Source organism: Ovis canadensis, chromosome 9, assembly GCF_042477335.2.
Source record: "Ovis canadensis isolate MfBH-ARS-UI-01 breed Bighorn chromosome 9, ARS-UI_OviCan_v2, whole genome shotgun sequence".
In the NCBI taxonomy this organism is placed as follows: domain Eukaryota; kingdom Metazoa; phylum Chordata; class Mammalia; order Artiodactyla; family Bovidae; genus Ovis; species Ovis canadensis.
The window spans coordinates 47470804-47495510 of record NC_091253.1 but is presented as its reverse complement, the minus strand read 5'-3'; the positions used below and the strand labels follow the sequence as shown (position 1 = coordinate 47495510).

The following is a 24707-nucleotide window of genomic DNA, read 5'->3' as shown; positions in this document are numbered from 1 at the left end:
CCAACAAAGGTCCATCTAGTCAAGGCTATGGTTTTCCCAGTGGTCATGTATGGATGTGAGAGTAAGACTCTGAAGAAAGCTGAGTGCCAAAGAATTGATGCTTTTGAACTGTGGTGTTGGAGAAGACTCTGGGGAGTCCCTTGGACTGCAAGGAGATCCAAGCAGTCCATGCTAAAGGAGATCAGTCCTGGGTGTTCATTGGAAGGACTGATGCTGAAGCTGAAACTCCAATACTTTGGTCACCTCATGTGAAGAGTTGACTCATTGGAAAAGACTCTGATGCTGGGAGGGATTGTGGGCAGGAGGAGAAGGGGACGACAGAGGATGAGATGGCTAGATGGCATCAATGACTGATGGACATGAGTTTGGGTAGACTCTGGGAGTTGGTGATGGACAGGGAGGCCTGGCGTGCTGCGATTCATGGGGTTGCAAAGAGTTGGACACGACTGAGCGACTGAACTGAGCTGAACTGAACTGAGTATAGAATCATCTGCTCTCATGATAAGAAAAGAGAGTGTCTATTAAAATAAGCTTGGGCGGGGGCTGATAGTTGTCCTTAACATCTTTGAAAACTCCGTCTCTAAGAACACTCATCATCATGTTTTGTTAGAGACCACTTCGGTAATCTGCAAATGGATTCATTCTAATAAAAATATTTTCCTATGCAAGATTTAAGAAGCCCCAAGGCAATTCCTCCTAATGATTTAATTGTGTGGTGCCATTATGATACTTCAATTTAGTTTTAGAAAACCACCTCCTCTCATGAAGATGAAGTAGGATTGTTTCTTTGAACATATTTTGAATGAAATGCTCTGAGGAGTGAGGATTCCTCCTCAGAGCCTGTGGGTCTACTCAATCACTGCCTGGGTGCGCCTCCCCTATGAAGCCAGTCCTCCACAGACGCGGTGGGGAGCCAGAGTAGGAGCAGAGTCTGGGCTCAGAGGCAACCCCACAGGACTGCCCCCAGGAAACCTGAGGGCCCCCAGGAGAGGCCTTGTTTCTCCTGAGCACGTATGACATTTTCACTGCTTACCGCTGCAGCTTCCAACATGTGTCTGTGGAAGGGGCAGTGCTGAAAAGTTCAGGGGCAGAGTGAAGGAGCTGACAGACATCTATGCCCATCAGCTTTGTGGCTAAGAACCACCGCAAACCTCCAGCAAGTGGAAAGATCACCCATCGGGTGACTGGGGCAGAGCCTGGGCCCCTTCCCCTGGGGCACTGCCTCCTCATCTGTGACATGAGTGCTTGGAGGAGATCCCCACTACTCCTTCTCCCTCTAAAAACACGAGGTTCTGAGCAGCCAAGAATGAGTGCGTGAATAGTCACTTCAGTCATGTCCAACTCTATGTGACCCCATGGACTGAAGCCTACCAGGCTCCTCTGTCCATGGACTCTCTAGGCAAGAATACTGGAGTGGGCTGCCATTTCCTCCTTCAGGGGATCTTCCTCACCCAGCTTTCAAACCCACGTCTCTTCAGTCTCCTGCATTGGCAGCTGGGTTCTTTACCACTAGTGTCAACTGGGAAGCCCAAGAATGAGTGAGTTATTTCCAGTTTGAAAAAGGGCCCATGGGAACACTGGCCTGTGACTAGACTGTTCTATGATTCCAGCACATACTGTTCTTATGGGAAGGTTTTTCGCACGATGAGCTGTAGTTATCACATAGCGTCCACTGGCACTAGAGCTCACTCTGGCCTACACAACAGTGTTCTTTTCTAAGTCCACCATATTTGGACTGGACCCCCCAAAATATCCACCCCAACTGACTTTCCAGCACGCCCACCTGTCTGTCCAGGGGGCTTTGGTACCATTCAAACTAAATGCGATTCATCCCTCTGCACTCTCAGGACTGAGGTCCCAGGACTCCCAGGCTATGTTGTAGGAAGCATTCCCCAGAAAGCGTGTCTTCCTTGCACCCTACCTTCTGTCTTCATGTAACAGAAACCCTGAGAATGGGTGAGCAGAGGCAGACAGCCTGAGGAGGGTTCCTCCAGGCATGCACAGGGGTGGAGTGGGCTGTGTGAGGGTAGCCGTTAGTAGACATAAAAGCAGCCTGAGAGGTTTGCGTTAGAGAAACAGTTATTATTTCCTTACGTTTCTAGCCCCTTTTCTGTCTTTGCTTCCCAGTTTCCCTAATAACAGTCAACACACTGATGATGTCTAGAGATGACTGTGGTCACAGTTGAAAAGTTTTAATTTAAACTCTGGGGATAGGGGGAAGGCATCTTATAAGAAGCCTTGAAAGCCACAGAAAAAGCTGTAGGAACTGGTTGGGTTTAGGATAATGTGCTCAGTTGTGTCCGACTCTTTGTGACCCCATGGACTGTAGCTTGTCAGGCTCCTCTGTCCATAGGGTTCTTCTGGCAAGAGTACTAGAATAGGTTGCCATTTCCTCCTCCAGAGGATCTTCCCAACCCAGGGATCAAACCCGCATCTCCTGTATTTCCTGTGTTGGCAGGTGGATTTTTTATGACTAGCGCCACCTGGGAAGCTCCACATGGCACAACTGATGTTTCCTACCTATTTTAGTTGACACACTGAACCTACTTCAAAAATAATGAAGGTGGCAAAGAGTGCACCTTCTCTTAATCGTGTCATAATCCTAATCCTGCTCTTTCACTTCTTGGTGCTTCAACAGTGCTGGCTGGCACAGAGTGCTATAGACCACCTGGTGTTTTGGAGTGTAGACTCACATTCAAGACACCTGGAAACCTGGAGTTACACTGTGACGTCACAGACGTGATAACCATGACCTGTGTTCATGAGCTGCGACCAGGCACAAGACCCTCTGCTGATGGCAGGCTCATTTGACCCTGATGTCAAGACAGGCCTGCAGGAGTGCCCGGGCACTGGTGGGAGCAGGCCTGGAGGGGGCTCTTTGCCTCTTCATCTTGTTTCAGGGGAGGAAAATTTGACCTCAGCCAAGTAGGGCTTCATCGACTAAAGTATCAATAATTATCCAGTCCTGCTTGATCCCTGGTGGACGGCTAAGGAGACAGAAGAGCAGCCTGTGGGAAACTCCAGTTCACAGACCATTTTGCCTACATTCTACTCCACTGAATATTCATTGAGAATGTCATGAAAGCATAAAAAGAACTGGAGGAGAAAATGTCACAGAACCAGAGTGTAGGGCAGTTCTCTGAGTGAGGACAACGTGAACTCAACAGCAGCCCAGCCCGGGGGGCATGGTGGGCATAGCTCTCCCTGCCTGCTCCTTCCTGATGGAGAGGACCGGGCTGGAGGGGCCACGTTATCTGTGTGCGGAGAGCTGAAGGGGTGCAGAGCCAGCTGGGGACAGAGGACACAGGGAGGAAGACAAAGTGACTCCCTGCCGGCTCCAGTGATGCCTCTCAGACTTAGCTGTGCCTGTGCTTCCGGGAATCTGCCCGACACCCTGAGTCTGACTCAGCAGGCTGAGGTGAACCGCAGATTCTGCCTTTCTCACCAGACCCCAGGTGGTATCTGGGAAAAGGGTCCAGCCTTTGGGTGGAAGAGGAATGGGAAGGACTCTGAGTCCTGCATGGGTGAGCGTCAGAGTACGTCCTAGATACCGGCACAGGGGATGTGAGCCTGGCTTTCCGGTCTCTCACAGAGTAAAAGTCTATGGCTTTGGAGGCGTGGAAACAGCCATCCCAGCAAACTGAAACTTCACATCTGCCAGCTCCTCACTGGGTGGTTAGGTAAAGACCAGGATCTGAACTGATGGATGGGACATTGGGGAGACCCAGTACACTAGTCTCAGAGCATTTACAACCTGGGGGGCAGCGAGGGATAGAAAATGAGCTGATGTCCACACAGTTTATGTGAAAAATGCATAAAGCCAAATTCCTGTAACCCAGGCAACATGCATCCCGCGACACTGAGGTCAGGCAGGTCACGGTGACTGCGGCCTCTGTGGAGGGGTCTCCAGCTACGGGGCTGCCACGGAGAATGGCCTTCATTTTTGATGCAGCAAACCCAGATCCCTGAGTGATGGCTCTTTATTTTAAAATTCAATCATGGGCCACACGCTCCTGGTAAGTAAGGCGAACCAGACAGTTAATACCTAACTGATCTTTAAACTTTAGGTGAGAACAAAGTCCTGGAGATGCAGCAAGGATCCTGGGGTGGACCACAATCTCTGATTTATGAGTAGAAGCTCCTTCAGTACATGAACTCTGGTCATTTCTCATGTGTGTTATGGCAGAAGAAAGGTAGAAACGGCTTTAAAGAGGGAGTCTGACTAATTCCACTCTGAGTCACCTCACATCTCAGTGTCTGGATCTCATCAATGAAAACGAAAATGTGCTGAATTTGGTGAGCTTGAAAATGCCTTCCGTTCAAACATTCAGACAGTATATTAAAAAGCGAGACATCACTTTACAAACAAAGGTCCGTATAGTCAAAGCTATGGTTTTCCCAGTAGTCATGTACGGATGTGAGAGCTGGATCTAGACAAGTCTGAGTGCTGAAGAATTGATAATTTTGAATTGTGGTACTAGAGAAGACTCTTGAGAGTCCCTTGGACTGCAAAGGCAAACTAGTCAATGCTAAAGAAAATCAATCCTGAATATTCATTGGAAGGACTGATGCTGAAGCTGAAGTTCCAGTATTTTGGGCACCTGAAGAACTCACTGAAAGAGACCCTGATACTGGGAAAGACTGAAGGCAGGAGAAGAAAATGACAGAGGATGAGATGGTTGCATGGCACCACCGACTTAATGGACATGAGTTTGAGCAAGCTCTGGGAAATAGTTAAGGACCGGGAAGCCTGGCATGCTGCAGTCCATGGGATGCAAAGAGCTGGACACGACTTAGCGACTGAACAACAGCAAACATTCTTGGAGGGAAAGAGCAAAGAAGCAGTTTACCTTTGAGGTTAAAAAGAGTTCTGGAAGAGTGACTCTTTTAGCTTCAGATCACAAAATGTTTACAATCCAAGTAAACATGTCCCATGTTGCTTCCTGGTTTTCTGGTAACAGCATCTGAGCCTACTGACATCAGCCGTTAAGATTCCAACTTGATTGGGGCGAACTTCATAACTGTAATCTTGGGTTTTTTTCATTTAGGAGCAGAGAAGCCTCACTGAAATAAGAATACAGTCTCCCATAACAGCATTAACTTTTGAATTCTTTATAAATGCAAGAGAAAAGCACTCAAAATCTAATGGTGCTTACAGAACCGTGGGCTGGGTTGAATCAATCCATTAGTACCTAGTGGCTGCGCAATTATGTATAAGATGTAAAGAAACAGGAACGTCTTGACAATTTAGAAAAAAGATTTAAAACACATACTATGACTATTAATTGAATAATGCTGATCAGTCTGGCAGAACTGTCAGAGTGCTGCCCCGCCCGCCACTTCTCGGGAGTCAGAAGACAGAGGAGGAGAGAACTGGCTGGGGCGTCTTTCCTCAGGGTAGCTCTCCACCGAGTTCATGGTTCATCCGAGAAACCTGAAACACGCCCAGGGGTCAGTGCAGAGTGCTGAGCTGGGGGAGAGGGGTGCATGGTGACCGCCCTGTGGGAGTGAGACCAGGATGGACAGACTCTGCATTTCAGGCAGCGTAACGGGGGAGCCTTACAGGGTGATGATGCATTAGCAGCAGGGTCAGGTGTGTCGTTGGGAGGGAGGGGCTGCGGGGAGGGGCCAGGATGAAAGGGGAGCAGAGCAGGGAGGCTGGGCAGAGCTGGCCTGGGGAGGGAGAGGCTCTAAGGGGTGACCCCCTGGGGCACAACCTTTAGGCCTGGATGCTGTCTCTGCCCTGGAAGGGCTGAGCAGCCATGGGCAGGTCACTTCTCCATCCAGGGTCTCAGGTTTCCCATCTCTAAAATGGGCACAGTGATACTACCTACCTACTCAGGGAATTGAGAACGTTAAATAAGGGCATAGAGGCTCTTTTCATCCACATCACCCTCATGAGGCAGGTGTCTCTGGGGTTGGAGGGAAGACCGAATGATTTCAAGAGATGTTTTAAGACCTGCACTAGTCTGAACGTGGCATTGGGTCTATGGCCAAACCACCCTGAATGCGTCCCATCGCGTCTGAACGTGGCATCGGTCTGGCTGTGAAGGGTGAGCGGCGGCGAAGGATGATTCTGGGCTTCCTGCTCACACACTAGTCTAGTCTTTTCTCCTTCCCTTCTCTGCACCCCAGGCCTGAGCCCATGAGAACGGAACCAGCTGTGCACATCCACACCTGCCCTCCCTCTGCTGAGATGACCCTAACCAGCAGGATTTCAGGAAACTCACCCTCTCCCTCATTTGTATCGCAGACAGCCAACAATACTGTGGTCATCACAAAATTATACTTAGACGCAAAATGTATTCCTAAATTCAGTGCTTAGTTCCGTGGGTTAAAGGAAGCCACGACACTGCATTTGGAGGACACTAACCTGCCCATTTTAATATGAATATGCCATGCTTGTCCCCTTTTCTTTCCCCTCCCAATGCCATTCACTTTAGTAGCTCCTTCTATGCTGTGAAAATAACTTGTAAAGAGTGCAACAGGAGAATTATAAAACTGAAAAGGTAAACGGCGGAGTAACAAAAGCACGTATCCAAAAAAGCCTGAATTTGCACAAGATAAATCAAATGGAGACTAAGAAATGAGAGGCCCAGACATCTGGAAGCATTAAGTCCAAACCACTATCCTTTCGGCGGGACCTGTACTTTTTCAATTTCTGAGTGACGTGCCTTCTTGCTTATCGCCCGCTGCAATTCCTCAGCTCCTGGTGGCTGGATCTTCTCTCTTCTGACCTCAGCGTTGCCATCAGCAGTCAGCTCCAAGCTGTAAAGGAAATCGTCTTCTGCCAAAAACATCCTCACTCTGAATATTCTCAGAAACCATGGAGTTGTCCTAATAACATTTCAGCTTTTGATTCCAGTATCCCAGTTTTTAGCTTATGCTTTCAGTTGGCTGGAGGTCTTCACACGCTACATAATAAAAGAATCCTTGCCCCTGCATTTTCATTACTTTGTTTTCACTTTCCACCAGCTGGGTAAACCATTTCTCTACCTTTTAGCAGGTCCTGTAAGCCTTGTTTCTTCTGACATCCATTCTGTGCAGCTGGAGGATAGAAACACAGGTTGGAATACTGAAGAGATGCCAAGAGGCCAACTCTGCCTTCTCAGACCTTCATGGGTGTGGACCAAGGAGCAGAGCCCACCCTTGGGCTCTCCTAGGGTGTGCTGGGCACACGGTTGGGCAGCACACACTTGCACTGGTATTTGGATCAATGTGTGAAAATTAGAGTCATGTACAGCGTTACGGCAACAGCCTCCAGGTGGCGCTGTGACCTGAGTGAGTCTGCAGGGAAGAGGGGAGAGGGTACAACTCATTACCCAGGAGCTTCCATGTGATATCCGGGCTTCCCTGTAGCTCAGCTGGTAAAAGAATCCGCCTGCAATGCAGGAGACGCCGGTTCGATTTCTGGGTTGGGAAGAACCCCTGGAGAAGGGATAGGCTACCCACTCCAGTACTGGGCTTCCCTGGTGGCTCAGCTTGTAAATAATCCACCCAAAATGGATTATGGGAGACCTGGGTTTGATCCCTGGGTTGGGAGGCTACCCACTGCAGTATTTTGGCCTAGAGAATTCAGCCCATGGGGTCACAAAGAGTCAGACATGACTGAGCGACTTTCACTTTCACTTTGGTGTGACGTCAGGGGCAAAGAAGGAGTAGAAGACATCACCTAAGGAGCCGGTATCAGGCCGCCTTGGCTCTCTGCTTAGAGCAGTGGTTTGGACCATGGCCTGTGCCCACCCCCATCGCAAACAGGCTGAGGCTAGACTCAGGACCCTCTCACCCTTCCAGAAAGCCCGACGCAGAGCTGATGGAGTCTGAGAGGGCTAGACACAGGGTCTGTGCTGGACCCTCCACCCCAGGACACAGGCCAGAGGAAGCTGCGTTTCCACCAGTACAAAGTGCTGGTTTTCTGGGCCACATGAACACCTGGGAAAGGTGTTCTAGGGTTATCTTAAAAGAAGAAGAAAAAAAAATTTTTTTAAATGTGGACCATTCTTCAAGTCTTTATTAATTTGTTACAATATTGCTTCTGTTTTATATTTCGGTTTGTTGGCTACAAGGCATGTGAGATCTTAGCTCCCCAGCTATGGATTGAACCCACACCCCTTGCATTGGAAGGCAAAGTCTTAACCACTCGATCACCAGGGAAGTCCCAGTGTAGGGTTATCTTAAAAGGAACTGAGGCCAGAGAGCCCTGCACTGAGGGGAGGCTGTGAGCACCGCCAGAGTTGGGAGACATGTGGCTGCCCCTCAGGGAACCCAAAAGCTCCCAAAGAGATCCAGTTCCAGGCTCCCCCATGTGCGGGGACACCAGGTGACACAGCCAAGGAGAAGACCCTGCCATCTTCACAGACCTGGATGGGCCTGTCCCCAGGTTAGAAAAGTGAAAGCGAAAGTTGCTCAGTTGTGTCCGACTCTTTGTGACCCCGTGGACTGTAGCCTGCCAAGCTTCTCTGTCCATAGAATTCTCCAGGCAAGAATACTGGAGTGGGTAGCTGTTTCTTTCTCCAGGGGATATCGCCCACTCAGGGATGGAACCTGGCTCTCCCGCATTGCAGGCAGATTCTTTACTGTCTGAGCCACCAGGGAAGCCTAGGTTAGGAGCGACACCTAGTAAGGAGCTGGAAAGGGGGAAGAGGGAAAACCACAGGTTTGTGAAGCTCCCGCCTCCATTGAGATTTCCAAGCCAACAGAAGGCCTGAGCTGGGAAACAGAGGCGGCCCAAACAGGATGAGAGATGCTGGAGGTTTTCAGTCTTTCATGCCTGAAACTGATCTAAGGACTCTGAATTATTGAAGATGAACTGAAGAGGCTATGGGTGGTGTCTGAGATTTCATCCCAGAGGTGGAGAAGAGAATTCAGGGTGCATTCTTGGGGCCTGAGAAAAGAGGACACTCACTTCCCATTCATCCCTCATGAATCCAGGCCGGACAGTAGAAAGGGTCCAGGTGGCATCTGTTGGCCTGTTGATGCCGAGCCCCTCAGTTCAGAGCCAGGTCCCGGGTTTAAGGTCAACCTCATTTACTCTGGAGTCCGGCACTTAACAGCTCTGGGCCCTGGGCACATTTACCAAGTTCAGTGTGCCTCAGTTTCCTCCTGACGACACGCTGACAGTAATCATGCCTACATGTCCCAGGGCTGTGGTGAGAATTCCATGAGGGAGTGTGATGAAAGGGTCAGGTGGGGCAGCCCGTCTGTTCAGGAACATGAGCTGTTATTAAATTTTGCCCCCATGTCCTCAACTTGGCACCATCACCCCCATCCTTACATTTCAAGCTTTACGGTAACGGAATGATCTTCTGTCTTAATTCCATTGCTCTCAGGAGATAGCGTGGGTGCTATTTCTGTCCAAGTGGGCTGACTAGGCAGTTTCTGTCTACAAGGTCACCGGTGTGACCCCATTTTTATTTGAGTTTCAACGATAATAAGTGGTTTTAGATTTCCAAACAAACAGTTGTGCGAGTGAAACAGCCTAGAATAAATAATAAAACCATTATTAAAAATGAAATCAAATCTAAAATTGATAGGAGAAAAGCAGCTGGCTAAATCTCAGTCCAGAATGGAGCCCTGACTTTAATGTCATTCTCCAAGGTCACTTAGAAAACTTGTTCACAGGCTTCATTTGTGAGTCCACTCTAAAAAAGAAAATGTTACGAGTTTCTTTTAAAATGCCCTTCTCTTATTTAAGACAATTAAAATGAAATCAACAATCAGAAGAAAAACTGTATTTCTGGTTCAACAGTCTTAACCAAAGGCAAAGAAAGTTTTGTTCTAATAGGGCCACCAACTTGCATGGATGTGGGGGGCAAGAGGGTCTTGCCCTGCACCTGAGATGTCAGAAGTTGGGGCTGCATGGAACCAGCACCAAAAATTGCTTGGAAATACAATGACTTCCTCAATACAAAAAAAAAAAAAAAGACAAGTAATTAAAAAGCAGGGCAACTGAATTCCTAATTACAGCCCAATAGGGCTGGCCTTATCCACAGAAATATAAAATGATGCTATCTTAGCCTCTTCTGTCCTCTCCCAGAGGTGCTTCACATGGTCTCTGTCCGGCTACGAGAACATGCGAGGCACACCAAACTTTTTATGAGTACAGAGTCCAGCAGAGCCCTGGCCCTGTCCACACACCAGCAGCCTGAGGTCTCAGGTTTCAGGAGACCAGCTAGTTAAGGTGAGGCTAGGCATTAGCTGAGGGGCTTCCCAGGTAGCTCAGTGGTACGGAATCCACCTGCCAATGCAGGAGACTTGGGTTTGATCCCTGAGCGGGGAAGATCTCCTGGAAAAGGAAATGGCAACCCACTCCAGTATTCTTGCCTGGAGAATCTCATGGTCAGAAGAGCCTGGAAGGCAGTGGACCATGGTGTCAAAAAGAGCTGGACATGACTGAGCGACTGGGCATGCATGCAAGAGTTAACTGGCTCCCAGTTAGGCAGACCAGGAGCACCATCTAGCAGCAGCAATAATATCCCCACAAACTCAAGTACAGTGAACGTTAGCAGCAGCTCCTGGAAACCCTGGGCTTCCCAGGCGGCACGGGGATAAATAATCTGCCTGCAATGCAGGAGATACAGAGGCACAGGTTCGATCCCTGGGTCAGGAAGTTCCCTTGGAATAGGGCATGGCAACCCGCTCCAGTGTTCTTGCCTGGAGAATCCCAGGGACGGCAGAGCCTGATGGGCTGCTGTCTCTGGGGTCACACAGAGTCGGACATGACTGAAGCGACTTAGCAGCAGCAGCAGCAGCAGCAGCAGCAGCAACCCACTCCAGTATTCTTGCCTGGAGAATTTCATGGACAGAGGAGCCTGGTGGGCTATAGTCCATGGGGTTGCAGAGTCGGACACCACTGAGTGACTGAGCATGCACACAGAGACTCCATTTCTGGGTTCTCATTTGCCATCTCATCCATCCTCACCATCACCCCCTTATGAGGCGTCTGATCCCCCATACCAGCAAGAGAGTAAGCCCTTGTAAATGGTACCCAGGCCAGAATCCAGGGCTGTGTGGCTCGGGACCCTGGGCCCGGTTCTCCCACTGACATGGACTGCAGGCATGTGCACTCTGCATGCTGGGTTTTTCTTTGGCTGTAAATCTGTACACACTCTATGACGACTGTAGCAGAGTGGCAATTCAGACAGAAACTTTCTTTGTGAAAATATTTTCAATTTCTAATGAATAGCCTTGGGGTAAAGGAAATAAATATGTGTTAAATATGTGTGTAAGTACTGTGCAATAAATGAGTTAAAACAGTGACACATATCAACTTGAAAGGAGAAAAAGTAAATCAGTGATTTGGGGGGAGTGGACCAAATTCACCAGGAATGTATTAGGAAAATCATATCTAAATTATGTTTAAAAATTAATCTGTTTATAATGACCATTTCTCATTAAGCATGTGAAAGTGAAGTTGCTCAGTCGTGTCCAATTCTTTGTGACCCCATTGACTGTAGCCTACCACGCTCCTCCATCCATGGGATTTTCCAGGCAAGAGTACTGGAGTGGGTTGCCATTTCCTTCTCCAGGGGATCTTCCTGACCTACGGATAGAACCCGGGTCTCCCACATTGCAGGCAGAGGCTTTACCATCTGAGCCACCACGTACCATATATTTAATGTAGGGACTTTCCTGGTGGCTCAGATGGTAAAGAATCTGCCTGCAATGGAGGAGACCTGGGTTCGATCCCTGGGTTGGGAAGACCCCCTGGAGGAGGGAATGGCTACCCACTCCAGTAATCTTGCCTGGAAAAATTCCATGGACAGAGGAGCCTGGTGGGCTACAGTCATGGGATCACAAAGAGTTGGACATGACCGAGCGACTAATACACACACTTCTTAATGTACAGAGAACTGTACTAATGTGTTTTCTAGGTTTTAAAATTCAATCCCACCAAGATTTCTAAAGCAAGTGTTATTATCCTTAATTTACAGACAAGGAATAGGCTTCCAGGTGGCTTCACAGTAAAGAAGAGATGCAGGAGATGCAGGTTCCGGATTTCCCTGGGTCAGGAAGATACCCTGGAAGGGAGCATGGCAACCCTCTCCAGTAGTCTTGCCTAGAGAATCCCATGGACAGAGGAGCCTGGTGGGCTACAGTCTGGGGCGTTGCAAAGAGTTGGACGTAACTTAGCAGCTGAGCACATGCATAGATGAGGAAACTGATGTCCAAAGACAGCAACAACGTTGTCTGAGAGACTACCGGGCAGCTGTGGGTTCCACACCTGATCTCTATGCCTATACCCTGGCCCATCTTCCCAGGTCACGGCATCACTCCAGCTCTCAAAAAAATACATGTGATGTAATTCTAAATGGTTTACATTTAAATACTGTGAGTATATTTACATTAGGAAGCCACACTGATGATATTCTACTTCCTAAGATCTAAGACCTACTCTCTTGGCCACTCACTGCTAAGAACCAGCTTCTTTCCCCAGCAGGAAGAAGATAAGAAATCGTTTAAACTTGATTTGTTAAATCAAATAATCCTGTTACTCGTTCATGGTGTAAATGTGCATGCAGAGAAGGTGAAATGTTTAATAACTGAGTTCCATGCATTTCTTTCTTGACACCAGTGACTGCAGATCCACCAAAGTTAGCCAAACTCTGATGAAAATAATGAGACTGAAAAGAACAACGGGAACAGAGACCATGTTTCATTCTGTGCGTGACACAGAGCATTTGGAGAGCAAGGGGAACTCGCTTTTCACGGCCAGTTCTACCGAAGCCCTCAGTGGTGCACACAGTAGGCACTCACTAAAATGGGCACCAGATGAACTAAAGCCTAAAGTGCAAAGCTTCCCTGGTGGCTCAGATGGCAAAGAATCTGCCCCCAGTGCAGGAGACCTGGGTTCAGTCCCTGGGTTGGGAAGATCCTCTGGAGAAAGGAACAGCTAGCTACCCAGTCCAGTATTCTTGCCTGGGAAACCCCGTGGACAGAGGAGCCTGGTGGACTATAGTCCATGGGGCTGCAAAGAATCAGAGATGACTGAGCAACTCTTTCACGTCAGTAGACTAGTGAGCTCATCGTTTTGTATAGTAAAGGCTCAAAATTCCATAGACAGAGAACCTAGCAGGCTACAGTCCATGGGGTTGCAAAGAGTGGGACACGACTGAGAGCGCGCGTGCGTGCGTGCGCGCGTGCACACACACACACACACAAAGATAGCCTCCTGAGAGCGAGCACACACACACAAAGATAGCCTCCTGAGAGCGAGCACACACACACACACGATAGCCTCCTGAGAGCGAGCACACACACACACACACACACACACACACAGAGGATAGCCTCAGATAAAAAGCCTGGGAAGTGAACCTCAGGACGCACTGTTTACAAATTTGAAACAACATTACAAGTACCTTCTTCCGATTGGAGAGCTAGAGACACCAGCCCAGAAACACACTGGAACTGTTTTTCACAACTTAGGGGGCCCATTAGCCCTGAACTGTGCTTAGAACACAAATATGGTCCAAAGGGAAGTCAACACAAGGTTGAGTTTTACAGTGAAACTAGTAGGTTCACTTAAGAACAAGAGCGACTATGGCTGATCTCGTTTGCCAAACAACACTTAGAATTATTTTCCATCTCTGGAATCGTTTTTGGTTCTGGAAAAGTTCAGCGTTTGTTAGAATAACTAGTTCCTTGTCTCAAGTGTACTCAGAAAAGACAAGCAGTATTTTTTCATTAAGGCCTCCCTGGTGGCTCAGATGGTAAAGTGTCTGCCTGCAACGAAGGATTCAGACGGAATGGTGAGACAAATACTTTTCAAAGTAAGACATGCGAGTCTAGCACCTATTTCTGCAGCACATATTTTAATCTTTAGCGCTTAACATGTCTCATATAAACCATTTTTAAGCCTAGAACAGCACCGGGTAAGGCTTCACCACAGTCTGCACCTGAAATGTTACTCTGGGTCCAGTGACAAGGTGCTTGGGAACAGTTGATGTGGTCATTCCACCATGCCTAGGCCTGCTCTGTCCTAGCTGACCGGAAGAACAGCAGCAGGCAGGTGGCCAAACTGCTACGTGCTCTGCCGGTCCATCCTCACCTGCCCCCAGGATCCCCTCCTCCCGGGCATGCTCTCTCATGCCTGCCTGCCCTTTCTGCTCCCTGCCCTGGCTTCTCCCAGCCCTCCTCTACCAGAGCCTTGCACGTGTCCCCTAGCCCACTGCCAAGCCTTTTCTGATCTTTCATTCTGTGTCCCATCCCACCTCCCTGGTGCTCCCCTTCCAGTCCTTATTGTGGAGTGGGGTAGTGCCCCGCCCCTAGCCATAGACACCTGGGGGCAGGCTGCCTGCTCTGGTCTGCCCAGCGCAGCTCTGGACCATGCAGGACAGTAGAGATCAGAGTCTCCTTGTTTGACTCGTGTCCAGCACAGGATGTGATAAAGCTAAGGGACTTCCCTGGCCATCCAGTGGTTAAGAAGCTGCTTTGCAAGGCAGCAGCATGGGCCTGATCCCTGGTGGAGGAACTAAGATCCCATGTGCTGGGCGGTGCAGCTGAAAAAAAAAAAAGCTAAAACTATCAAAAAGGCTTTGCTTATACCTCTCCACCTCCCTACTCCTGTTGCCAAAACAAAGCAGCTCACTGAAGAGGCTTACTAAGGAGGGTGATAATTTTTTAAAAATTATATGAAAAATAATCTGATAAATACCTTGAAAACTATACACAGTGTTAGATGGACAAAAACCTTTCATGAGATCTGAAAACTCTACCTTCAATATTCATTCAAATGTAATACACTTTTCTAACACTATTCCTTCATGGTTTTCTTTTCAAATGAAACTAGCTGCCTCTACCTTGATTAACTGTAAGGTTCTCATTCCTGTTTACTAAAGAAAAATGACTCATCCAAAGTGAAAAAACGGGATTTGGCTTTTAAGCTTCATTCTCTGGCATTGCTTAAATATGTTTAGAGAGAAATGCAGTTCTTCTTTTTTTAACTAGAAAAAGAATTACTTTGCTTGGGGCGAAAGGTGGTTGATGTTCAGAGCTTCCAGGTGTCTGAACCGGTGTCACCACTAAACTCGAAGGGGAAAAAAAGCAGTGAAAGTCATTAATGGGAAACTATCCTTCTGTGATACCTCACGCCAGATAGATGGACACCTTAGAATCAACAGGTTATCACCCGTCCTGCTTAGCAGGCAGGGACACCAAGGCTCAGAAGGTCTAAGTGGCTTGCCTAAAGCTGATCAGTTGAAGGAGCAACCCCAGGTCCATCTGTTTTCTAAAAGCATGTGCCCTCATACAGCCCTCAACAGTTACGGAGATGTCCCAGGCTGCCAGGAGTGAAGAGTGGCTGGGTTTGGATGTGAGCCCAGAAGGAAGGAAGGGAGGAAACAGCATTCGCAGGCTCCCTCCCAACCCCTTGCCTGGAGGATGCCAGACCTCAGGCTGCTTCCAGAACAAAGTCCCTGTCCTGCTTGTGGCAGATCTGTGTGCCCACTGCTGGGAGAAGCTGCAGTTCACAGGGCTCAATGTGCCTGAGGTTAAAGCCTTGGGGAGGGTGGGTAAGAGGCAGGAGGATGTTCTGCAAACTCTGCGAGGAGAAGCATTCTTATAGCCCCCTAAACCCCATTAGACTGGCTTCCCTGGTGGCTCAGTCTGTAAAGAATCCGCCTGCAGTGCAGGAGACACAGGTTCGATCCTGGGTCAGGGAGATTCCCTGGAGAAGGGAGTGGCCACCAACTTCAGTATTCTTGCCTGGGAAATTCTGTGGACAGAGGAGCCTGGTGGGCTACAGTCCATAGGGCCACAAAGAGTTGGGCATGACTTAGCAACTAAACCACCACTACCACAAACCCAGTTAGTGGCAGTGACAATAGAAGCTCTTTGATAAGATTCTCTGTGGGGCTCTCAAAGTTTCACTGCACCCTTGATGGGAGAAAATAATTATCCTAATAGCTTGCTCAGGAAATGAGAATATCTTCTGAAAGGCACAAACATCACAATCTAGTCCTCACTTGCTAAGATAAAAATCAGACTTCCCTGTGCTTGCCTGGTGGCCCCAGTGGTACAGAATTTGCCTGCCAGTGCAGGAGATACAAAAGACTTGGGTTCGATCCTCAAGTCAGGAAGATCCCCTGGAGAAGGAAACGGCAACCCACTCCAGTATTCTTGCCTGGAGACTCCCATGGACAGAGGAGCTTGGTGGGCTACAGTCTATGGGGCCACAAAGTTGGACACAACCATTCATGCACGCACAGTTGCACTGCGCTTGCCTGGAGGATTGGGCCTGAATCCTTCGGAGCACAGTGGTGGTGGTTTAGTTGCTAGGTCTTGTCTGACTCTTTTCCATCCCATGGACTGCAGCACACCAGGCCTCCCTGTCCATCACCAACTCCTGGAATTTGCTCAAACTCACATCCATCCAGTCAGTGATATCATCCAACCATCTCATCCTCTGTCACTGCCTTCTCTTCCTGCTTTCTGTCTTCCCCAGCATCAGGGTCTTTTCCAATGAGTCAGCTCTTCGCATCAGGTGGCCAAAGTATTGGAGCTTCAGCTTCAGCATCAGTCCTTCCAATAAATATTCAGGACTGATCTCCTTTCAGATTGACTGGCTTGATCTCCTTGCTGTCCAAGGGACTCTCAAGAGTCTTCTCCAACACCACAGTTCAAAAGCATCAATTCTTCAGTGCTCATCTTTCTTTATGGTCCAAATCTCACATTCATACATGACTACTGGAAAACCAAAGCTTTAACTAGAAGGACCTTTGTTGGCAAAGTGATATCTCTGCTTTTCAATATGCTGTCTAGGTTTGTCATAGCTTTTCTTCCAAGGAGGAAGCGTCTTTTAATTCTTACACAGCATGTTTCTATACACAGAACGTGCAGAGTGCTTTAAGCAGGGCACAGGCTCTGAAGCTGCCCGCGAGTCTACAGGCTGATGGAGGAAATCCACATTAGGAGCTGTTTACTAGGCAGTGGGGTGATGACCAGGAGCCAGGAAGGCGGGCTGGTGCCCAGAGGTCAGAGGGAGCTTTTACAGTTACCAGGCGCGGGATGCTCACTGGAGTAAACACGTGCCAACAGCAGCTACACAAGCGTGTATCAGGTCAGCCTGGGTTTGCCATCACATCACCCAAGTTCTTCAGAAAACATTCAGCCAGCAACTGGAATTTAGTAACCAACTTATGAAATTCTGCAGTCAGGACCTCATATGTCTGCAAAATGAAGGCACAGGCTCCAAACTGAGAGATGCTGCCAGAAACTACTTCAGATGCGATGCCAGTGTCTCCAGTTGAACATTTGGATTCATGTAATTTCCTCTTCCATTAGCTTAGAGGGGATCCGACTCTTCTGGGACATTCTTTATTGATTTCTACAGGGAGGGAATGGGATTCTTCCCTTTTGTTCAATAGCCTTAAAGGTAGATGGAGGCTTTTAAATGTTCATGTTCATCTATTTACTCACTGTGCATGTGTGCTAAGTTGTGTCAGTCCTGTCCAACTCTTTGTGACTCCATGGACAATAGCCTTCCAGTCTCCTCTGTCCATGGGGTTCTCCAGGCATCAATACTGGAGCGGGTTGCCATTTCCTGCTCCAGGGGATCTTCCTGACCCAGAGATTGAACCAGCATCTCCTACATCTCCTGAATTAGCATGTGGGTTCTTTACCACTAGCACCACCTGGGAAGCCCTAAGGACCTTTACTCACTAAGGTCCTCCAGATCACTCCAACTGCTCCTTCTAGAACTCGAGGAGTTAGAGCTTTCCTGTGTTTACAAGTGTATCTAGAAAGACATTTTGATAAATGAAGCCAGTATGTATAATATAATGACTGATTTGCTCCTTTTATCAACTTACAATTGACCATTAAAATGAAATTTATCTCAGGTAGACACTGGAAAAAAGAAACCACATAAGAAACCTATTGTCTATCTCAAAACATATCTCAGCAGCCCATTTCCAGTCATCGCAGGAAGAACCACTCAATATTCAGCTTCTCATTTCTCAATGCCAGCTTTTTTCAAATGTTATGATAAACACTCTAAAGTGACCTATTTTGCCTGACACCTGAGAAAAGTGCTGTGTCATTCCAAAATCCATTTCTCCCGTTTGCACGGGAAGCGATGATACTTCTATAGTCACCCTGCTCTGACAGGTGGGAAAGTCTCTTCTAAGGAAAAATCTCAAGAAAAAAGTTATTCTGAAAAGGGTCCCATATTCTCTTCAGGTTGGGCAATTTGGAACAGTGTTCGTCTTCGCATCTTTAGCCTGAACCAGAGTGTTAGACTGGGAGCACCCAGGATAGACCCTGGAGGGGAACTAGGCAGTGAAGTGATGGAAATTACAGGGATTGTCAAAGAGCAGGATTATCTCAGAGGCACGTGGCCTGAGACCCCCAGAGGGCAGGAACACAGGGTGCAGATCAGGTTTTGGACTCTAGGGGGTCCACGTTTGAATCCTGCTTCTGTGTCCTCAAGCTCTGTGGCCCTGGGCAAGTCAGTTCCCACTTGGTGCTTTCATTCCCATCTGTTATGTGTGGATCATAACAGCATCTTCCTCACAGGGTGGCTGTGAAGATGGCAGGGCACAGATGGAAGGCACTCAGCCTGCAACCCAGCCCACAGAAGGCAGGCAATGAATTTTCACAGTAACATGACTGAAAGCATTGAAAGTGCCTGGTGTTACTTGAAAGATCATTTCCCTGGTCAATTCATCGTTTTCAAGTCACACAGAAATTCCAGATGTTCTTGTAACAAAAAGAAATGCATCAAAACAGAACCTGTATCTACAAAAAATCTGTCTGGGATTTTGCCAGGTGTTGCAAGTGGGGGAGGAACTGACACCTTTACTAGACTGAGTCTCCAGTTCGTCAGCACGGGCTGTCTCTCCAGTGATGCGGGCCTTCTCTGCTCGCTTCCGTCTGAGTTCTAGTGTTCAGCATGTGACTCCTGTATGCGTTTTGTTAGGTGTGCGTCTGTGTGTGCTAGTCGTGTCTGACTCTTTGCGACCCCATGGACTGTAGCCCACCAGACTCCTCTGTCCATGGGATTCTCCAGGCAGGAATACTGGAGTGTGTTGCCATTTCCTTCTCTAGGGGATCTTCCCAACCCAAGGACTGAACCTGTCTCCTGCACTGGCAAGCGGATTCTTTACCACTGAGCCACCTGGGAAGCCCAACTCTGTTGGGTATACACTTAAGTATTTCATTTTTTTGAGCTATTGTGAAGAGTTTCATATTTTAAATTTTGGCCAGTTCAGGACGCATCCTTATCATTTTCCACCTCTCTGGACACAAGTTACTAAGGAATAGGCTCTAGTGGCTTTTCTGAGATTCAAAGAGTGTCAGCAAAGTTAATCAAAAGGTCTAATCAGAAAAATGACTTGTGGAGTGTCATATGGAATTCCAGGCTCTATTAAAGGTAGCCTGTTAGATCTGTTTGGCTTGGAGGATGAAATTTTTCTGGTAGACAAAGTAATCCAAGAACAGATCTATTATAAGTCCACGATGCTGTGATTTCTGGAGAAGGAAATGGCAACCTACTCCAGTATTCTTGCCTGAGAAATCCCATAGATCGAAAAGCCTGGTGGGCTACAGTCCCTGGAGTCACAGAGTCAGACACAACTTAGCGACTAAGCAACAACAATTATTAGACCTGTGGCCAAGAAGATGTTACTGGGGAACCCAGTCTTTTGTTTTTAAGGGCTGAATGATTCTATTACCAATTTCTCCAGGTTAATACTTTTATTAATTAACCAGGGACCACTCCACTGCCCCTCCCCAAAATAAAATAAAACACTGAGATAAAAGAGAGCTAAGATAAAGTAGATTAACAGAGATGTAAAAGAGGATATAAAATTGAAGAAGATTTTCCTATATGGATACCAAATCCTCCTCATTTGTAAGGAATCAGAATAACACATTTCCCATGGAAACAGAACAAAACTGAATCCCTGTCACAAACACTATTAATTAACTTAGAAATCTGCTTTTATTCTATCTTCCAAAGGACATCTGTACAGGAGGAAACTGTTTCTCAGAATCTATAATCAGGACAGAAACAAAACCAAGTCTGGCACAACTGACAAATTCTTTCTCAATTAATCTTGATAAAGCAGGAGTTATGTTAATAATCCAATAAGTTATAATTGCTAACTATATAAAATCTTTACCATGTCATGTGGATGTGTTCCAGAATCTAGCTTTCTCTGCAAAATGGTTTCTAAACAGGGAAGCATCTTATGGGGACTATTATTAGCTTACAAACTGACTGGCTCTAATTTGAATAATGTGAAATATACATAAAGTAAGTGAACAAAATCCCAAAGGTTACTTTTGGTTCAAAACTGTGGCTTCTTTTGTTTATCTCCTTTCGTTCCCAAGACCTTGTTAAAGGAGAAGACAATAGTAAAAAGCTAGAAAGAGCAAGAGAGACAAAGCGGATGGATGAGTAGGAACTAACCTAATGGGTCTGGGAAGTTATAAGCTAAGTGTCTGGTGGGAAATCCCAGGGAAAAGTGACTGTACTGTCCTGGCATCACCCCCCGCCCCCAAAGTGGCAGGACCCCCGGAGCAGGACAGGCCCCGAGCTGGGGGTTAGAAACCAAGCTGAGAACATGGAGCTTATGAAGCTCCAAGCTCAGTACTGGCTGGCCTGAGTCCCCACTGTGACATGGCACCGAGGCAGCCCCCCATGCACCTATGCAGGGGGCCACAGGACCCTTAGGTGGCCAGAAACAAGCTGAGGGCAGGACTGAGTTATACTGACGCTCACCTCCTCCCCTGAGCCCTCCCAGTGCCAGCAGTGGGTCAGAGGGTGCTTTTCAGGAGGCAGCTTATCTCCCTCTGAGGAGTGTGTGTGTATGTGTGCGCGCGTGTGCGTGTGTGTGTGTGCCAGCTCAGCCTGTGATCCCAGCCAGTGCTTCCCACCATCAACAACCCTCACCTTCATAAACTGAGTTGTCCACCTAATGCTCAGCAGCTCCCTTTTAAGTGTTAACGGGCAGCCAAGCACCTAACATAGAAGCCAGAGACTCAGTAATCAAACAGGAAAAAAGGAACTGGGAGGAAAATGAGAAATTCAAAGGACATTTGAAGAAAACTTCAAAAGGTCTAGGAAATCATCTAGAAAAAACCAGTGAGGCTGTGTATGGAAGCCCTAAAATAAAAACCTTAAAAAAATTTTTTAAAAAAGGCAAAAACAAGAGTTGGAAATGAAATATTTAATTTAAATAAAGATTTCTTCCATAGGAGGATCGGAAGGAAAATCAAGGAAATCTCTCAGAAAGTAGAGCAAAATAACAAAAGTTAGAAAACAGGAAGGCAAAGATGATAAAAATGAGAGGATCCATCCAGAAGGTCCAATGGTCAAACTGTTAAAAACCCCAGGCAAAGAAAACAAAGAATGAGGGAAGGGAGAAATCATTTAAGAAATAATACTAAAAAAAGTTAGTCTGATGGAAGGGTCCAGAGATTCAGAGCCAGAAAGAGCAGTTCAAAGAAAAAAGAAGCAAACAAACAAACAAACAAAATCCACAGTAAGAGTCACGTCACTGTGAAAGGAAATCATCAGGATAAAGAGATCTCACAAAGCAGGACACCTAAGGGGCCCGAGTGCCTTGGACTTCTTAAGGCAGCACTAGATTCCAGAAAACAATGGCGCAGTCTTTGCAGGGAGGGACAGTGCTTCTTAACCTACAATTATACGCCCAGGGAAGGTTGAGATGCTTAGACAGCATTGCCGACTCAATGGACTTGAATCTGAGTGAACTCTGGGAGATGGTGAAGGACAGGGAAGCCTGGCATGCTCCAGTCCAGGGGGTCGTAAAGAGTTGGACGCGACTGAGCGAATGAACAACACAATCCTTCTTCAGCACAAGGACAAGAATAAAGACACTTTTCAGACATGTAAGGATATATGCTGTGAAAGTGCTGCACTCAATATGCCAGCAAATTTGGAAAACTCAGCAATGGCCACAGGACTGGAAAAGGTCCGTTTTCATTCCAATCCCAAAGAAAGGCAATGCAAAAGAATGCTCAAACTACCGCACAATTGTACTCATCTCACATGCTAGTAAAGTAGTGCTCAAAATTCTCCAAGCCAGGCTTCACCAGTACGTGAACCGTGAACTCCCTGATGTTCAAGCTGGTTTTAGAAAAGGCAGAGGAATCAGAGATCAAATTGCCAACATCCGCTGGATCATGGAAGAAGCAAGAGAGTTCCAGAAAAACATCTATTTCTGCTTTATTGACTATGCCAAAGCCTTTGACTGTGTGGATCACAATAAACTGTGGAAAATTCTGAAAGAGATGGGAATACCAGGCCACCTAACCTGCCTCTTGAGAAATCTGTATGCAGGTCAGGAAGCAACAGTTAGAACTGGACATGGAACAACAGACTGGTTCCAAATAGGAAAAGGAGTACATCAAGGCTGTACTGCTTGCCACCCTGCTTATTTAACTTCTATGCAGAGTACATCATGAGAAACGCTGGGCTGGAAGAAGCACAAGCTGGAATCAAGATTGCTGGGAGAAATATCAATAACCTCAGATATGCAGATGACACCACCCTTATGGCAGAAAGTGAAGAGGAACTCAAAAGCCTCTTGATGAAAGTGAAAGAGGAGAGTGAAAAAGTTGACTTAAAGCTCAACATTCAGAAAATGAAGATCATGGCATCTGGTCCCATCACTTCATGGAAAATAGATGGGGAAACAGTGGAAATAGTGTCAGACTTTATTTTTTGGGGATCCAAAATCACTGAGGATGGTGACTGCAGCCATGAATATAAAAGACGCTTACTCCTTGGAAGAAAAGCTATGACCAACCTAGTAGTATATTCAAAAGCAGAGACATTACTTTGCCAACTAAGGTCTGTCTAATCAAGGCTATGGTTTTTCCTGTGGTCATGTATGGATGTGAGAGTCGGACTGTGAAGAAGGCTGAGCGCCGAAGAATTGATGCTTTTGAACTGTGGTGTTGAAGAAGACTCTTGAGAGTCCCTTGGACTGCAAGGAGATCCAACCAGTCGATTCTGAAGGAGATCAACCCTGGGATTTCTTTGGAAGGAATGATGCTAAAGCTGAAGCTCCAGTACTTTGGCCACCTCATGCGAAGAGTTGACTCATTGGAAAAGACTCTGATGCTGGGAGGGATTGGGGGCAGGAGAAGAAGGGGACGACCAAGGATGAGATGGCTGGATGGCATCACGGACTCGATGGACGTGAGTCTGAGTGAACTCTGGGAGTTGGCGATGGACAGGGAGGCCAAGTGTGCTGCGATTCATGGGGTCGCAAAGAGTCAGACACGACTGAGTGACTGAACTGAACTGAAGGATATAAAAGTGGACCTCCCAGACAGTGAAGCTCACAGAGGCTGTGCTTTGTCAGATGGTGGGGGTGGGGATCAACCCGGAAAGAAAAGCTACATAGACCCAAGAAAAGAGCAGCACCCCCGGACCTCAGCAATAAAATGAAAAGTATCTGAGGGTGTTTCTTTGGTTCTGTCAACGAGAAGTACCAGCAGCTGCTGAGCAGCTCAGGGCAACTGGGGCTGGAGTGACCCTGGGATAAAAAGCTCCAGGAGGAGATGTGTGCGTATTGGTGAAACACTATTCAGATGCTGGAATATGTGGGATTCAGACTACCTCTAGGTGGATCAGAAAGTGATGTTAAAGACAAAAGGAGGCCATGAGTAACTCAATGAAACCAGACAGTTTTTGAAAAGACACGGTTGCAGTATACAAACTGTGTACATAGCAGAGTTTGTGGCTATGTTTTGTGTGCGTGTGTGTTAGTTGCTCAGTTGTGTCCAACTCCTTGCGACCCCATGGTCTGCCAGGCTCCCCTGTCCATGGGATTCTCCAGACAAGAATACTGGAGTGGGTTTCCATTCCCTTCTCCAGGGGATCTTCCTGACTCAGGGATCAAGCCCAAGTCTCCTGCATTGCACACAGATTCTTCACCACTGCACCACCTGGGAAGCCCCGTTCTTGGGTAGATAAATCAAAATGTCAACAGTATAGGCTGGTATTCCTGTTCCTGCTGTTTTGAGTTCTCCACCACTGAACCTGGGCTACAGCAAAGGGGCAGCTACTTCTGGATGTGATCTGGCAATCTGTAAGCACATGTTCTGATTTAGAAATAAATGACAGAGAAAGAAGTTACCTGTGGAAATATCAGTGCCCTTCCTGAGGCATCTGGCCTGGGATTTCTGCTGCTAGATGAGTATCAGTGGGTTATTCTCTTTTTCTTACATCCCCATCACTCTCCACCATTAAACAGTTAACAGGATAATTCGGTGGGTCATTCTCTTTTTCCTACATTTCCCTTCACTCTTCACTATTAAACAGTTAACAGGATAATTCAGACCAGGAGACCTAGATCAGAAAGAACCAAAGGGAAGCACCCAGAAAAAGCGACGCCTAATGAAGATTTCCCAAAGCCATCCGGGAAGGAAGACAGCATACTACGTTCAGGGTGGCCTGCATAATGAGAACATATTTACAGGTGCACGGAGTTTGGTATCTTCTGTAAATGCTCTGAGGCCACATGACTTTCCTCCATCCTCATCCTATCAGAAACTATGTGCTCTGGCGGAAGGTGTCCTTGGAGTCAGGGATGCAAGTGTGGGAGGCAGGATGTTTTGCTCCCATGTTTGGTGACAGGACAAATGCTGACTCAATGTATATATGAACTTGGCTTAACCTTGGGCTCCACTGCTCACTGGCCGCATGTCCCCGAAGCAGGTTTTTAACT

At 47.3% G+C, this 24707-nt stretch overlaps 1 protein-coding gene across 6 annotated transcripts in view; it reads right to left on the bottom strand.

Moving 5' to 3' along the window:
• Window positions 1–24707, bottom strand: part of FAM110B (family with sequence similarity 110 member B) — a 144464-nt gene that overhangs the window by 8993 nt on the left and 110764 nt on the right. Inside the window, exon 1 of one of the 6 annotated variants that reach the window (XM_069601028.1) lies at window positions 6997–7142. The exons of 3 other annotated variants lie outside the window; for them this stretch is intronic. The gene's annotated coding sequence lies outside the window, so the exon portion shown is untranslated. Of the gene's footprint in view, window positions 1–6122; window positions 6769–6996; window positions 7143–9620; window positions 9642–24707 lie in introns of those variants that run through there. 2 more of the 6 variants (XR_011259227.1, XR_011259228.1) reach the window with 2 other exon arrangements.